The 15,780-nt window shown below is 42.6% G+C and overlaps 1 protein-coding gene and 1 pseudogene across 1 annotated transcript in view; one reads left to right on the top strand and one right to left on the bottom strand.

The window, feature by feature from the left end:
- Nucleotides 1-15,780, top strand: part of LOC131439201 (uncharacterized) — a 600,687-nt gene that overhangs the window by 424,203 nt on the left and 160,704 nt on the right. The gene's annotated exons all lie outside the window — the stretch shown is intronic.
- On the bottom strand, nucleotides 3,762-3,897 carry LOC131439831 (5.8S ribosomal RNA; annotated as a pseudogene).

The following is a 15,780-nucleotide window of genomic DNA, read 5'->3' as shown; positions in this document are numbered from 1 at the left end:
TCGACGGAATATAGCCACTGCAACTCACACTAACAATGCCAGAATTGTTGGCTCACAATCTACAATTGTACCCACAACAAAACTATACCCTCCATCTTCAAAAACCAGTAGCAGTGCGTGCCGATGAAAGTGTTGTGACTATCAAAAGTAGTTTTCGAAAATTTAATGCCGATGATAAAGAATCCGTTCCAGTATTTTGACAAAACTGACAACAACATACTTCTTACCGCTTGCAATAAGCGATACCGACAAAGACGACAAGATTAAGTGAGTTCCCAGAATGAAATATTTTATTGTACAACATGTCTCTAACAACAACAAAAATTTTGAATAAACTTTATCTCCGTAGTTTTCCCTTGAAAAAGGCCATCAAAAACGGCCGAAACGTCGGGCAAATTTAAAAACAACTCGTCTGCCTTACTTTTTAGACTGAGAAAAATCGTATAATACAATAAAATAACCCACAACCAGTCGTTAAAGCACTTATACGTTCGAAGACATCTATTGCCTGAAAACTTTGTACTGTTCAGTTGTTCGCAGTATTTCAGAATATGCCGTTCCGGTATGGGCACCGTTCTATCGTGTCCATATCAGAAGAATTGAAAGCGTGCAAAGGAGCTTCATACGATACGCACTACGTCTGCTGCCTTGGTCGGATCCCGTCCATCTCCTCTCTTACGAGGACCGCTGTCAACTAATCAATCTACCAACACTGGAAAGCCGGAGACAGGTCTTGCAGCGGCTCCTGATGTTCGATGTAATAGTTAACAACATTGACTGCGCAGAGCTGTTAGGAAAATTGCCGTTTTTTGCTCCATTAAGACGAACTCGACGTGTGCAATTTCTACGGCTGCCAATCCACCGCACTCAATATGGACAAAACAACCCTTTTTATGTAGGTTGCCGTCTTTTTAACGAAGTTTACGAAAAATTTGATATCAATGTGTCCAAAAATATGTTTAGATTAAGAATTAGTAATTAGGTGTCTATGCGATGTAAATTATCGAAGACTAAGTAAATAAATATATTCATGGTTATTGTTTTGGAGATGTACCGCCCCAGTCAAACTCCGCACCTGGCACTGTCCATGACTTGGAGTATCCAGATGTCTACTGTCATCGGAGTACTGTGTTGAGAAAGTTGAGCGGACTGTGGCCTACCGCACGCGGACGGGACCCCACTTCAAGACCCTTTGGACCGGACGCCGGATTGCGCACCGTGAAGCACGCCCCGTACGCACCGATCAGTGGAGAACCCTGTTCGGTCCACACGCCAGGACACGCAACGGAAAAACGACCACAGGCTCGGTCTTCTGCATTATTGTCAGAAACGACGACATGACTGACCGCTGAACAAAAAAGAGGTTGCGATAACCCCAGCACTTGTTCCACCTGATCATGTAAGTAAGGCAAAAGTAAGAGTGGTGGTATCTCATTGGTGCTAGGGAGATAATATTGTACCCGTACTTCCACCTATTCTGCACCTCTTATATCGCCTTACAAAGCCAGAATAGAGTTATGCTCAACGGGGTCTTCTTTCCCCGCTAGTGTTTCCAAGTCGTTCCCTTGGCTGTGGTTCCGCTAGATAGTAGATAGGGACAGAGGTAATCTCGTTAATCCATTCATGCGCGTCACTAATTAGATGACGAGGCATTTGGCTACCTTAAGAGAGTCATAGTTACTCCCGCCGGTTACCCGCGCTTGCTTGAATTTCTTCACGTTGACATTCAGAGCACTGGGCAGAAATCACATTGTGTCAACACCTGTTGAGGCCATCACAATACTTTGTTTTAATTAGACAGTAGCATTCCCTCAGCCGTGCCAGTTCCGAATTGACTGTTTATTGATGACTATAGTGCACAGTACGTACGAACTAAATCGATCGCACCAAGCACGGTAAGGAAAAACCATACCACGGAACGCAATCGAGCGAAGTGCTCACTCGAGCGACCGATAGTACGATAAGAGCTCGAGTCATCCCAGTCTTCAGAGCCAATCCTTACCCCGATGTTACGGATCCAATTTGCCGGCTTACCCTACCTACATTATTCTATCGACTAGAGACTCTACATCTTGGAGGCCTGCTACGGACTCGGTACAAGCTGTTGAGAGTTTTCGTGTTCCAATCTTCGATTTTCATGGACCAAGGAAAGTGCATCGACACAGCTGTAAAAACCAGGCTCTTGCAATCTGTCCAACCACTTCTCTCTGTGAAATTATGTGGTCAGTATAACTGTTAAACAGAAAAGATAACTCTTTCGATACCTCCCGTTAGTGTCTCGAAGAAAAGATTCATGTTACTATGATTACAAAGGCACTACCGTTTCCAGTAAGCATACCAATGCAAACGTATACTCAACAGGAGCCGTAACATTACGTTTGGTTTATCCCATATCACCAGTTCTGCTTACCAAAACTTGGCCCACTAAGCACACCGATATATGTATTTCACGTCGACGGAAGACATCTAGATCTAACAGAGGGTCGGTGTCCGACGTTACATTGCAATAACATCAACCAAGAATGTTACGATACGTACCCATTTATAGTTTGAGAATAGGTTAAGATCATTTCGAATCTAAGGCCTCTAATCATTCGCTTTACCAGATAAGAATAGATTCCGAAATGTTGTGTGCTTCAGCTATCTTGACGGAAACTTCGGAGCGAACCAGGTACTAGATGGTTCGATTGATCTTTCGCCCCTCTGCCCAATTCTGACAATCGATTTGCACGTCAGAATTGCTTCGGTCCTCCATCAGGGTTTCCTCTGACTTCAACCTGATCAGGCATAGTTCACCATCTTTCGGGTCACATTCTGCACACTCACGATATGTTATAGCACGATGAGTTTGTAAATCTATTCACAACACTTCATGGTGAACTCGTCGGATATATGTCTTCACATTTACTTGTTTACATTAATAAAAAAAAGTTATTCTTCAACACATACTTTTGTTGTCGTATATTATCAACACTACCATGACACGAGCAATGGTTGTGTCTAACTATTGTTTTTTTCGCATGTGAATATCAAACACTGCACATGAAACTGTTAAATCTTCACTCATTACAGCAATCTTTCACTCAATTCTTTAAATGTCTTCAGAAATCTATTATATCCCATTTTTAAACAATATTTCTTACTTGACTTTGAGGACACTTGATTCTTTTAATGCCAATAGGGCGAAATTGAACCATAATACAAAATTATAATGCGAACCATTTGTGTAATTTCGACGAACTACCTCAAGCCTCACAATGCACACATATTTTTATGCATACTGTATCATACTCCGCTACTGAACTAGCTACTAACTTGTCTACGGGCCGACGCCCGAGACTAACGGATATTTTCCGCGCACTCTGAGACTGAACTACTCCTAACTCTTCCCAACTATGGGTTTTTAAGCTCCTAACATTTACTTTCGGGTGAAGCCCGAAGATTTTAGTACAAGCCGAGCTTGTGATTTCAAGTAGAAAGTTCATCCGACTTTCTCCCGAAGTTCTACTGAAAGTCGAGACCACTGTCGCTAGGCCAGAGGCAGTGACTAGTGTCCGTGAAAATAACTTTGTTTTTGCTCGTCGCGTTTACGCTGACATTAAGGCTTGCCTGAAAGGTGACGAGTTTTTCCTTCACGACTAGGTTGCTGTTCTTGCAATGTTGTTATTCCTTCATGGCTCCCTATTTTATTCACAATACTAACATGTTCGAAGGAAAATTTGCTAAGGGCGCTGCACACGTATAGTTGAATCGATAAATATAGACACTCAAAAATGTGTACATCGTAACGTTATACGATGTGCAATATGCGTTCAACTTGTGGGTGTTCACATTCTGACGCGCATTTAGCTGCGGTCTTCATCGATCCACGAGCTGAGTGATCCCCTGCCTAGGGTTTTACAAGCTTTCCGGATTTCCCGGTAGAACCATACAATAGCACAAAACACTGTTGTGGTGGGCATCCACGCGCACGGGCTCACGGTTGCACAATTGATGATACCACACCGCACTCCACAGTGGACCTGCGAGACCTATTGAGTGAGTATAGTACATAGTAGCACCGTTTACGAGCACGCATTTCGCGCCCAAGAGTAGGAACAGAATAGAAACACACATGCGTGTAGCGTGATTTTCGTTCTCTCAACAAAAACAGTTTGTGCGTACGAGAGAGATATGCGCACGTTCGCATCGGGCCGGGTCGGGTGTATGATCATTTATTTATTTATTTATTTATAGTTCGGTCAACTTCAGTGATTCAAATTTAATCCCGAGGTACTAGCAAATCTTCACCTTCAAAGACCTCACTAAATAATCCATCGGGAGTAGCGACGGCCGGTGTGTACAAAGGGCAGGGACGAAATCAACGCTAGCTAATGACCAGCACTTACTGGGAATTCTAGGTTCGTATGGACCATTTCAATCCAAAATCCCGACTGTGAGCACCTCAGTGATTTTTCGTTCCTTCCGGAATATTGTTCACGCTGCTGCTCATATTGTAGCGCGCGTGTAACCCAGAACATATAAAGGAATCACGAACCTGCCATCGCTCAATCTCACTTTGCTGAACACAAATTGTCCTATTAAGCAGAGGTCAACCTCGATGAGTTGACGTATTATCAGATCACACTACACCGCCGACCGGAACCGGCGCGAACGAAGAAACTGCACCGCATGGTTGCCAATGTACGCCGCACCGACCACGAACCGGACGGGATCATCGTCTGACTGCTAATAGCGTTCGTTATCAGAATTAACCAGATAAATCATTCCACGAACTAAGAACGGCCATGCACCACTACCCTTAATTTTGAGAAAGAGCTGTTAATCTGTCTTACCTCAATAAGTTCGGACCTGGTAAAATTAAATTGAGCCGCAGCCATCAAATTTTGAACTCTGCAACCATACTTCCCCCGGAACCTAGCTTTGGTTTCCCGGAAGCTACTGAGAACACCATAATGTAGCGTCTCCCAATTGCTAGCTGGCATAGTTTACGATTAGAACTAGGGCGGTATCTAATCGCCTTCGATTCTCTAGCTTTCGTTCTTGATTAATGAAAGCATCCATGGTAAATGCTTTCGCTTTAGTTAGTCTTACGATGGTCTACGAATTTCACCTCTCGCGACGTAATACTAATACCCCCAACTACTTCTGTTAATCATTACCTCTTGATCTGGTTTACAAACCAATGAATATTGAGACCGAGGTCATATTCCATTATTACATGCAAGATTATTCTCGGCCATAGAGATAGCCTGCTTAGAGCTCTCTAATTTGTTCAAGGTAATTCCAGCTGGGCTTGTGGGAAACGCGTCAACAGACACCACAACAATACACATGAACCAGATGGCCCGTGTGATTGCACACCCAGTCTTATAGTCGTAACAATCCAGTGACCTACTACCATCATTCGGAGTAGCACCCGTGTTGACATGCATGTCTTAACCTGGTATATTACTGGTAGGATCAACCAGAGTTCGTCCGTGTCAGTCAGTCAGGGATGAGCCGTTAAATCTGGTGTAAACTATGGTATGGCCGGCGTCGTTCAACACCGTTCTTTAGTAGCAATCAAATCACCGTCCTCCTTCCCCTCCTCGTGTCAAGAGAAAAAGTACGGCGTAGGATACGAAATCCCGTGCCATCGAATTTCACCACAACGTGTTTCATTCGCACATTCGTGTTTGTATGAGATACTAGCTATACCCCGATGGTACGCGGTTATAGAGGTCAGGCAAAACAATCGTCAAAAGATTCCCATCATTGACGGCCGACTACGGTTCGACCACTGCCCATGGTTGATGATGGTACACTAATCGAATCATAATACCTCCTACTATCGTTAGCTATCGCATGCAACGTGGTAGTCATATAATATTCATCAGACACCTAAATTCTTGGGGCAGCAGGAACTATGTCTAAGGGCTAGACGATCCCTCCCGCGGCAACTGCGAGTTGTAGGGCTTGCTTAGGATGTGGTGGGGTTTGGCAGTGGGATATGCTAATCCTTTATAAAAAGCTGCATGTATTCGCAAGCAAGTCCTACTAAAGCGATCGTGTGCCGCTCAAAGTGCACAAGCCCAGCGGGAGTACCCACTCGGCACGTTAGGACTGACGCCAGTGAGGTCCTAACTATGGCATACTGGCTACCATACCATCCACGGATACGATACGGTAGATCGGAATATATAGAGAAGCTAGGGCTAACAGTTGCGGTATTCTCAGCTCCGAACCGATCAGCTCACTAAAGGGAATCGATTCAATGTATCAGCTCATCAGCTCATTTAGATTGAACTGAAGGTTTGTTTTGGGCGCAGTTTTTCTTACTCCGTTTTTCTTTCATATGCATTATCGAAATCATTGATGCAACTAACTTGTCTGCGAATTATTATTATGTCACATTCGAGCATATCTGCAAAAGTGGCATCCCTGAATGTACCTTAGCCTACCGAGTGAGAGGTAAGATTTCTTATTGACAATGGCTCATTCAATCCGTTAAAGAAGGGTAGATACACATTTGGAAGAACGAACAAAAGCTCATCCACACATTTATTCTCATTTATAACTCGCTCTTCAAGAGCCGAAGATCCGTTCAGCTCGTAGCTTGTTTCCACCGTACCAGCAGGGATGCCAGGTCATTTTTTCAAAAATCGGTGATCAAGCCAAAAACCTGTCTGTGCAAAATCTACCGCTATTTTCTACCGCTCTGTAATTTTTGATGCTAAACTGTGATCAATTTCAAAAATCTGTGATCGATTTCAGAATTTGTGTAAATCTGTGACCATTTTCAGAAATCTGTGAAAATCTGTGCCATTTTTTTAATCTGTGCAAAAGGTTGAAAATCTGTGAAACACAGATTCATCTCTGAACCTGGCATCCCTGTTTACCAGTGGGGTGAACTGCTGAGCTGCGGTTCTTTTAAAAAGAGCTGTGATCAGCTCAGTTTAAAGATTCGATTGACTGGAATAGCTCAGGAGTGAATTGCACATCTCTAAGCTCACTGCAAAAGTGAGTTACAGAAATAGCAGACGCGTGACGCGCTCCGTTTCTTAATGATTCATGGTTTCAGCATGGCCTTAGTGAAAATGAATCACACGAATAGTACTTAGGAGATTTTTATTGGAAAATAAATTAGATTAGGAATATATTTTCCTATAAGTATTGTAAAAGTTTGCTGCATTAAGTTGCGTATTTCGCCTCGGTACAAGGTTTCCTAAGTAAAAATAGGTAAAATGATGTATAACTTTTCCAGAAAAGAATAAACCTATATGCATTTCCTTCTACAAAATTATGGGATTTTATATTTTCTACAACTATTCCAAACAAAGTAAGGTTTAAAAAAAACTTGAAACAAGTTATGATTAGAAAACTAGTTTTAAGGGGGTTGTTATAATTCAATAACTAAAACTAACTGTGAAAAGGCCTAAAAAAAAGTTCCATCGAGTTCCACTTAGTTTTTTTTATAGTATTGGGCATATCTTTTCCTATAAATTTTGTAAAAATCAGCTGCATAAAGTTGCATATTTCGCTTCGGTGTAAGGTTTTATAATAGGTAAAAAAAGGTAAAATGTTGTATAACTTTGCCAGGAAAAAACAAACCTATGTACTACCTTCAACAAAAATATGGGATTTTTTATTTTCTTCAATTATTCCAAAGAAAGTATGCATAAAAAATAACTAAACAAGTTATAAATAAAAAACGGATTTTAAGGGGGTTGCCATAAAAACGTTTTGTATATCCGAAACGGTGCGACCTAGACTTTTGGTATATTTGACCAAGTAAATTATTTTCAATAGTTCAAAAACTTTGTAGAAGAAAAAAAATTCTACCTCTTCGGAAAAAAAGTTATGGTTATATTTTTTGTCAAAGTAGGCCATGAACAATCAGGAATAGAATCAAATTACGCGGTATATATTTGTAAATAATTCCTTAAAAGCAACTACATGCATTAAAAGAAGGGTTTGGCAGCTACCGATTTATGACGTTTCTATTGATTCAACCACTATGCGCCGTCTCACTTTCAGCCACCTGGTTGGGATGACTGGAAGGAAGTAGGTTCAGATCAGTGATGTCCTAGCTCAGCACACGAGCTGCTCCATACCTGCTGTGTGCGCCTATGAAGCTCATGTGCTGTGCTTTTTCAAACCAGACTCATTGAGCGTGTGCTAGCAAGAAAAGAGAGCCGTATCGATAGAGCTCGTAGCTCGCTGCAATACGAAACACGCGAGCTAGCAGAAAACACGCACACAAAGTCTGAAGCACACGCTCGTGTGCCGTGTTGCTACTAGATCGAGAGTCGTGTGCTTCGTAGAAACAGCTCGCAATTCAACTGGTGTGCTGGCTCTTCTTCTGGCTCATTCTTCTGGATTGGGTTCTAGCTCATGAGCTGGCTCATGTGCTAGCTCATTTCCTTACTTGAGTGTCCGTTCTTTTTTTCATTCAATAATATAATATCATTTTCAGGCACACAGTGTCCGCTCTTGTCTTGTCTCTTGTCAGTAGGTGGACTACACAAATCAATATTATTGTCAATCCAAATGATTAGTAGCTTTCACATAAGGTGATATTATTGTCAATACTCGACATTTTGACAATGCTATTGATGATGAATAATCGTGTGCATTCAAATGGGTATGACGTATTGACGAAGGATTTACAATACTGAATACTGACTTTTCATGAATAATGTCTGGTTATAAGTTGATAAGACTTCCCTTGTTCAAATGAGGACACTATAAAACAAATTCGGAGAATGAAGTATGAATTGTCAAGTCAAGGCATTTCATACGAACTTTAACATAGCGAGTTTGACCGATACCGCCTCTCGTCCTGCCAACAATGAATTTGATTCATCAACAGCTCATTTGTGTCATCATCGTGCTAAACCTAATTGAGGAATGCACCAATGTCATTATTCACACAGGAGACATAGAAGTAAATAAATCGACAAAGGGCGGAACACTTTTTATGTTGATTTATTCAATTTCCTTCTATGAAACCGGTTAAATTTTCATCTTTTGAAGATAAACCAACAATTCATAGACTTATGAAAAAATTATCTGATAATAAACGTTATTTTCTAAATAGGAATTAAAAGATTTGAAGCATTCACTGATGTTTTTCTCCAGTGTTAGTTTCGCCCTTGTTTGAAAAACTGCTGACATATGAATAAATTGGCAACATTGGGTGCAGGTATAAATAGTTCGGTTTTAAACATTTCCGGTCATTCTTCATACGTGTTTTTTTTTTTAAATTATCTTCGAACGTAAATAGTTATGGTTCTCAATTTCTACGATGTCAGCAAAAAATAAAAAACAAAAGGAAAACATTTCTCGAGCGTCACAGATCATCCAGGACCAATTCAAATCAGAGAACCAAAGAAATTTGTGTTTAAATTGTAACAAGGAAATTTCAAATAAGTTCAGTAATATGAAGCGTCATCTTCAATTTGTTCATAAGGATATCTTTCACAAGTTGTTCCCAGGGCTGGCAATAATCAACTCAGTACTTCATCATCACCGAGTTCAGCTCACCTGCAAATCGGTTTCAAAAGCATCACTGAACGAGTTGAGTAACTGGGTAACCATTCGTATAGAGAAAACATCGTCTCAACATCGTAGTGTCAAGCAATCAGCAGATGAGCGCTGTGTGCACATCAAATATTAGAACCCACTGAGAGACGATTTGTGAGTTGTGATTTGATGTGTTTGAACATCAACACATTGAATCAGATTCTTATGAAACCGTCTCGCTTGTATTCCCCACCCACCAGAGTTGCCATGGGCGGCCAATGTTCGAATCGATGCCATTTCAATCCATTTCTCAAGACATGTTCTCGCATGCTGGAGAACGCATTCGTTTTAGTAGCCAGTTGTGTTTAGCTCGAGACATGAAAGTCAATCGTTTATGGTATACATCACACTACGGTTCGACATTTGTTTTCGTACATTAATGCTCGTGTTCGTTTTGAGTACCAGCAAAAACAAAACCGAAAATCTGAGTTGTGTTGGCAGCTCTGTGGTTTAAGAATACACTCACCGGTGTAGCTCGGTAAAGTGATGCCAAACTCAGTACTCACTTTTTAAAACTATGAATGAGAGTTAAATGCTATGAAATCAAAACTGAGAACCATCAATACCATCATAATTTGATGTCAGCGGTGCTCTGTATAGGTGAGTGTGTTTGTTTAAATCAGCGATGATTTTCATCTTTACCATCATTTTTCGGATTGCATCGTAAATCATGTGGTGAGCTGATGAATAGAAAAAATCAAATCTTATGAGCGAGTTTTTGCCACCCTTGGTTGTTCCCGGAGCTAGCTTAGAGTACTACGGAAAACGCAATGGACATCTGTGACCTTGTGAAATCCAAAGTGACTATCAGGATGGATTTCAATTTCTATATCAAATCATGTGTGAAGGCGGTTACTTCTGGTGGTCTGCCATTTAGTGTATTTGAGAAACCCGGTTTAATAGATCTATTGAAACAAATCGAGAGGGGTCTTGGCAAAACTTGTATTACAAGAAAAAATGTTGCTCTTAAAGTAGAGTACACTTCAACGGTTTTTAAGAGAGCAATTGCTCACGAACTGAAGAACAAGTTGTTCTGCTTGAAATTGGATTCGGCCACACGAAAGGAACAGCTGAAAACATAAAAAAAGAAGTACTAGCAATATTAGCAACATTTGATCTGGTAATTGATCAGGTTGGTAAACTATTATTTTTTGCACGTGAATCATACTTATGCATAATTTTCTCCGACATTAGGTAACAACCGATAACTTTATTAAAGCAGTAGAACTTCTTCGAAGAGATCAACAGGTGGAAACGGTGGATGATAATTTTTCAGCAGAATTAGAAGACATCGTCGAAAACTCGGACATGCACTTGGATTCCGAAGAAGATGAAGCTCAAAAAGGCAGTGAGGACGAGGAGGAACAGTCTAATATATTGGTTATGGAAAGTTTTCAAACTGGAGTTCGATGTGCTGCACAGACTATTCAACTAGCTGTATATGATGCAATTAAAAATTTGAAATTGTCTAAGAAGCTTGCGATTGTACGAGATGTTGCGAAGACATTAAGACGAAAGTCATTTCGTGCGGAATTTACTTTAGCAAATTGCCGAATTCCTACATTAGATGCTGAAACTCGGTGGAACTCCGCTTTCCTCATGGTTCAGTACTTCATTGAAAACGAAAATTTTATTAAACTCATTTTGAAAAATAATGTAGAAGGTATGATGAGCGATACTACATGGGATTTTATTCATGATTTCTTTTATTCATTTCATCCAATTTATATTGCAACAGTAAAATTGCAATCCGCAAGTTTTACTATGGGTGATTTTTTTATTATTCTGGTTTCAACAAATTTGGAATTAACTGAAATGAACTCAAATATGGCAAATGCTCTCGTCGAGTCCTTAGATAGAAGAAAAGAAGAATTAGTTACGAACTCAGCCTTCTTGGCTGCAATCTATATGGATCCGAGAATCAATTTTGCATTTTCTGATTTTATAACTGAGATTAACAAGAGCAGTGCTGTTCAGTTCCTTTTAAAATTGAGTAGGCAACTAAAAATTCAACATGAAGTACAAGTATTCGAATCGCTGCCAGCAGGAACATCAAAGCACATTTAAATGTTTCAAACAATATGGAACCAATGGAGCATAAACTAACGAAGCTGCAATTATCAAGGCGGTTATCAACTGAAGAAAATGTCCTCAAATATTGGAACGAACAAAAATTCCAGAACCGGAGTTATTCGCCCTTCCACAAGTAGCTTTATCAGTTCCCGCTACTCAAGTGTCGGCAGAAAGAGCATTTAGTGCCTTAGGAATTATATTGAATGACCGTCGACTTAATCTTTCAGACAAAAACTTAGAAAATATCATTTAGGGGCTAGCCAAATTTTGTGCTAGGGCACATAACCGTTTTCATTATTTTTACGTTTCGTCTTTGACTCATCAGTGCAGAGCAGTTCAAATTGAACTGCTTAGTGCTAAACTCGGCAGTTCAATTTGAACCGCTAAGCAGACGTAAAGTTTCTGCTACTTACAGAACACTTTTTGTTTTGCAACGAAGTGCAATGTCTTTTCTGACGTGCCGAACGAAAACGTGTTTTCGACTATTTCTGGCCGATGCAGGTATGGTCATTTAGAAAATATCTTGTTTATAAAATTAAACGATAATTTGTTTGATTCAGCTGAGTTAAGTTATAAAAATGAATAAAAGAAATCCAATAAGTTGAAAATTTTTGTAACATTTATATAACAAATCGTCAATGACAATGAGACGGAACGTATCCCTTCCAATTGTATACAGTTTCCAGCGCCCTGGGGATCAGCTCTTTTTTTAATTTAATAAGTAAAATGTTTTCCAACGTATCTTTCCCAAGGCCAGCGCGTTGATTAGAGAGAACCAAGGCAAGGGCACTAAAAGACCGTTCAACAGAGACCTGTTTCGATGGTGTGGGTAGCACAACCATTGCTGCTGCATATTTCTCTGGGTGCGTAGTCTTACGGCGCAACCAATGGTCCCACACGTTGTAGCTATGTTTTTGGCTTAACTTGTTGAAGAAATCCGGTCTCGCAACCAAGATTTACGGATTCACCGAACAATTGCGTAAGATACTGATCAAAACCATCGATAGACCCTGACGATTCCCTACTTGTACTAGCCGGTGTTTTACCCAGTTGGCAGATACGTTTCCAAGTTTCGACTATGTATCGCTGAATTTTGTCTTATTCCTCAGCCGTGAATATTTTAGAACCTCGATAGCAGTTGAATCAGGTACGCCTTCAATTGGCGCAAAACGTTTATTGATGGGGCAGCTGGGACTATGTTTAAGGGCTGGACGACCCCTCCCCCAGCAACTGCGAGTTGTAGGGCTTCCCTAGGATGTAGTGGGGTTTGGCAGTGGGCTCTGCTACTCCTCTATAAAAAGCTGCATGTATCCGCAAGCAAGTCCTACTAAAGCGATCGTGTGCCGCTCAAAGTGCACAAGCCCAGCGGGAGTACCCACTCGGCACGTTAGGACTGACGCCAGTGAGGTCCTAACTATGGCATACTGGCTACCATACCATCCACGGATACGATACGGTAGATCGGAATATATAGAGAAGCTAGTGCTGACAGCTGCGGTATTCTACTCATCCCGTAAAGCAGGCTTGAAATGGCGAGTAGGCTAATGCCGCAGCTGCCTTCCGTCCCATAAAACCGTGACAGGCCTTATGACACGCCGTCTCACTTTCAGCCACCTGGCTGGGTGGAAGTAGGTTCAGATTCCCTTTTCCTGATTTGCGCTGATCCGGCTCTGAGTGTAAAGCCAACCCTCGCATGGCCTCACTGCACCGCATAGGTAACCATGGGATCACGATAGCGACTACTTTCGGCTTGGTTTGACGGTAGCCATAAGGTTGACCCATATAAAATGAGTTCTACACCATCAACATCGACGTCGAGTAAGGAGGTCAACCCTTTCGCAAGAGGAAGTTTGAAGAGGTCTCCATCCAGAACGGGTGCGAGAGAGACTAGCGAAGTGGTAGCTGAGGGGACGAGCGACAGCAATGCCCCAGTCAAATCAGTGGACCAGCCTGAGTCCTGGGAGCAAGGGAATGAAGTAGTCAAGCCGAGTATGACAGCGGTCATAGAACAACTCGACCCGATTATCGAATTCACGCTAGAGAATACCAACATCAGCAAGGAGCTGAAGGTGAACTTGCTGAAGCTACGTAAGGCCATGCACGTAGCTAAAAGGGACCAAGAGGCGTTGATTGTGCGGCTAGAGGGTGGTGGAAAGTCGGAGATGTATTCTCAAATAGAGCCCTTCACATTCGATAGCGATAAAAACCAAGATGCGGTCGACTATGCGCTCCGGCTCACGATTGAGCGGAATAAAAAGTGCCGGGAACGCGCCAGGGATTCTCCAGGTAGGTTGGCGAGGCTTTGTTGGTTAAGGCCGACAAAGAAGAGTACGCCTATGTGCTCAAGGCTATCCTTCGCACGAAAACGGGAGAGATGCTGCTTGAGCTAAAAAAGGGAGTACAGGTGGGCGGAACGGAGCTTGTTGCGCCGGCCCAACAAGTCTTGGGCGACACTGCCGAAGTTAGAGCCCTGTAGTAGTGAGGTTGCACTCAAGTGCAAACGGTTGGATGAAATCGCCACCGCAGAAGAACTTTCCATGGCCATCAAGGAGCAAGGAGGTGTGGATGTCCCACGGGAATCCATCCGCATGAGGAAAGGACCACAGATAGCTACATTCAAGCTATCGGTCACGGATGCTAATAAGGTCCTCAAAGTAGGCAGGCTAAAGGTCGGATGGTCGGTATGCCCAATGACCGCTTACCAACCGCCGGTGGTGGACATGTGCTACAGGTGCTTTGAACCTGGCCACAAGTCGTGGGACTGCAAAAGCCCAGACCGGAGCAACCTCTACAAGCGTTGCGGCGGCGAGGGGCACAAGGCGTATGCATGTGAAAGAACGCCACGTAGCATGTTATGCGCGAGCAAGAAGAAGGCAACAAACAACGTCATGGGCGGACCTACTTGTCCAAAATGTGGAGGGAGTGAAATAACATGCAAGTAGCACAGACGCTACTGGAGGCCCTCGCCAAGTTCGTGTTAGTGGATGATGGACCGAAAAGTACCTTCCAGCGGAACGGAGTCGAGTCGTTTGTCTACCTGACTTTCTGTAGTACCAGCCTAGCCGGAGATCTTAATTGTAGAGTTGATGATGACTACACCCATAGCGACTATCTAGCCATTCGCTACACGATCGGTCACTTGGCGAGAAGCACAAGGAGGAGTAATACTCCCAAAACTAGCGTGGAAGGTTGGTAACTTCGACCGCGAAACGTTTTGCGCTGCCCTTGAATTGGAGGAGCACAACGTGAACCTGAGAGGGGATGAGTTGGTCGTTATCTTGTTATGGGCGTGCGGCGCGACCATGCCTAGAAAGGCTCAACCGAGGACCAACAGACCACCGATCTACTGGTGGAACGAGCAAATTGCACGCCTTCGCGCATCTTGCCTCAGGGCTAGAAGAACGATGCAAAGAGCCCGATCAGCGGAGATGAGAATGGAGAGAAACACGGCGTTCAAAACGGCGAAGTTGGCACTAAACAAGGCCATCAGCGCAAGCAAAAGAGCCTGTTTCGACCAGCTGTGTGAGGCAGCCAACTCCAACCCATGGGGTGATGTCTACAGGATGGTAATGCCAATCATAATGGTTCTCTTTCCCCATCACGATACGTCCCCCTGGCAGCCAGCCTCGCTACCAGCGAACGAAGTTGACAATGTGACGAACGAGGAGATCACTCGATACAAAGAAAGCCCCGGGGCCAGACGGTATTCCGAATGTGGTTCTAAAGGCGACTATAATGACAAAACCGGACATGTTGTAACGTTTGGTTTATGAAAACTGAATCATAATCAATCAGTAAATTTAAATATTACGTGCATGTAGGTAGATTTAATTAAGAGTGCAGACAAAACTGTAAATCTGAAAAATTGGGCGCACTGGTTCACTCTGACACGAGGCTAACTTGACAGTCAGAGTGAGAGAGTGCTATTTAGTAGTTAGTTTCCGCCAGAACGAGGATAGAAGTGGAGTTTCCTCGAAAGTTGCGGCCGTCGAGCCGCGCGACAACGGTTTTTGAGTCATCGGAGATAAGTGAAAAAAGTTCCGTTTACCAGCGAGATCGAGCAGAAGCAATCTCCTCGGGAGGAAAGCCCGGTTCGAGTGTCGTGTGAACAGTACGGATTGATTGGTGCCGTGTTCTTTG

Source organism: Malaya genurostris, chromosome 3 (genome assembly GCF_030247185.1).
Source record: "Malaya genurostris strain Urasoe2022 chromosome 3, Malgen_1.1, whole genome shotgun sequence".
In the NCBI taxonomy this organism is placed as follows: domain Eukaryota; kingdom Metazoa; phylum Arthropoda; class Insecta; order Diptera; family Culicidae; genus Malaya; species Malaya genurostris.
This window is presented reverse-complemented; position numbering and strand designations above follow the sequence as displayed.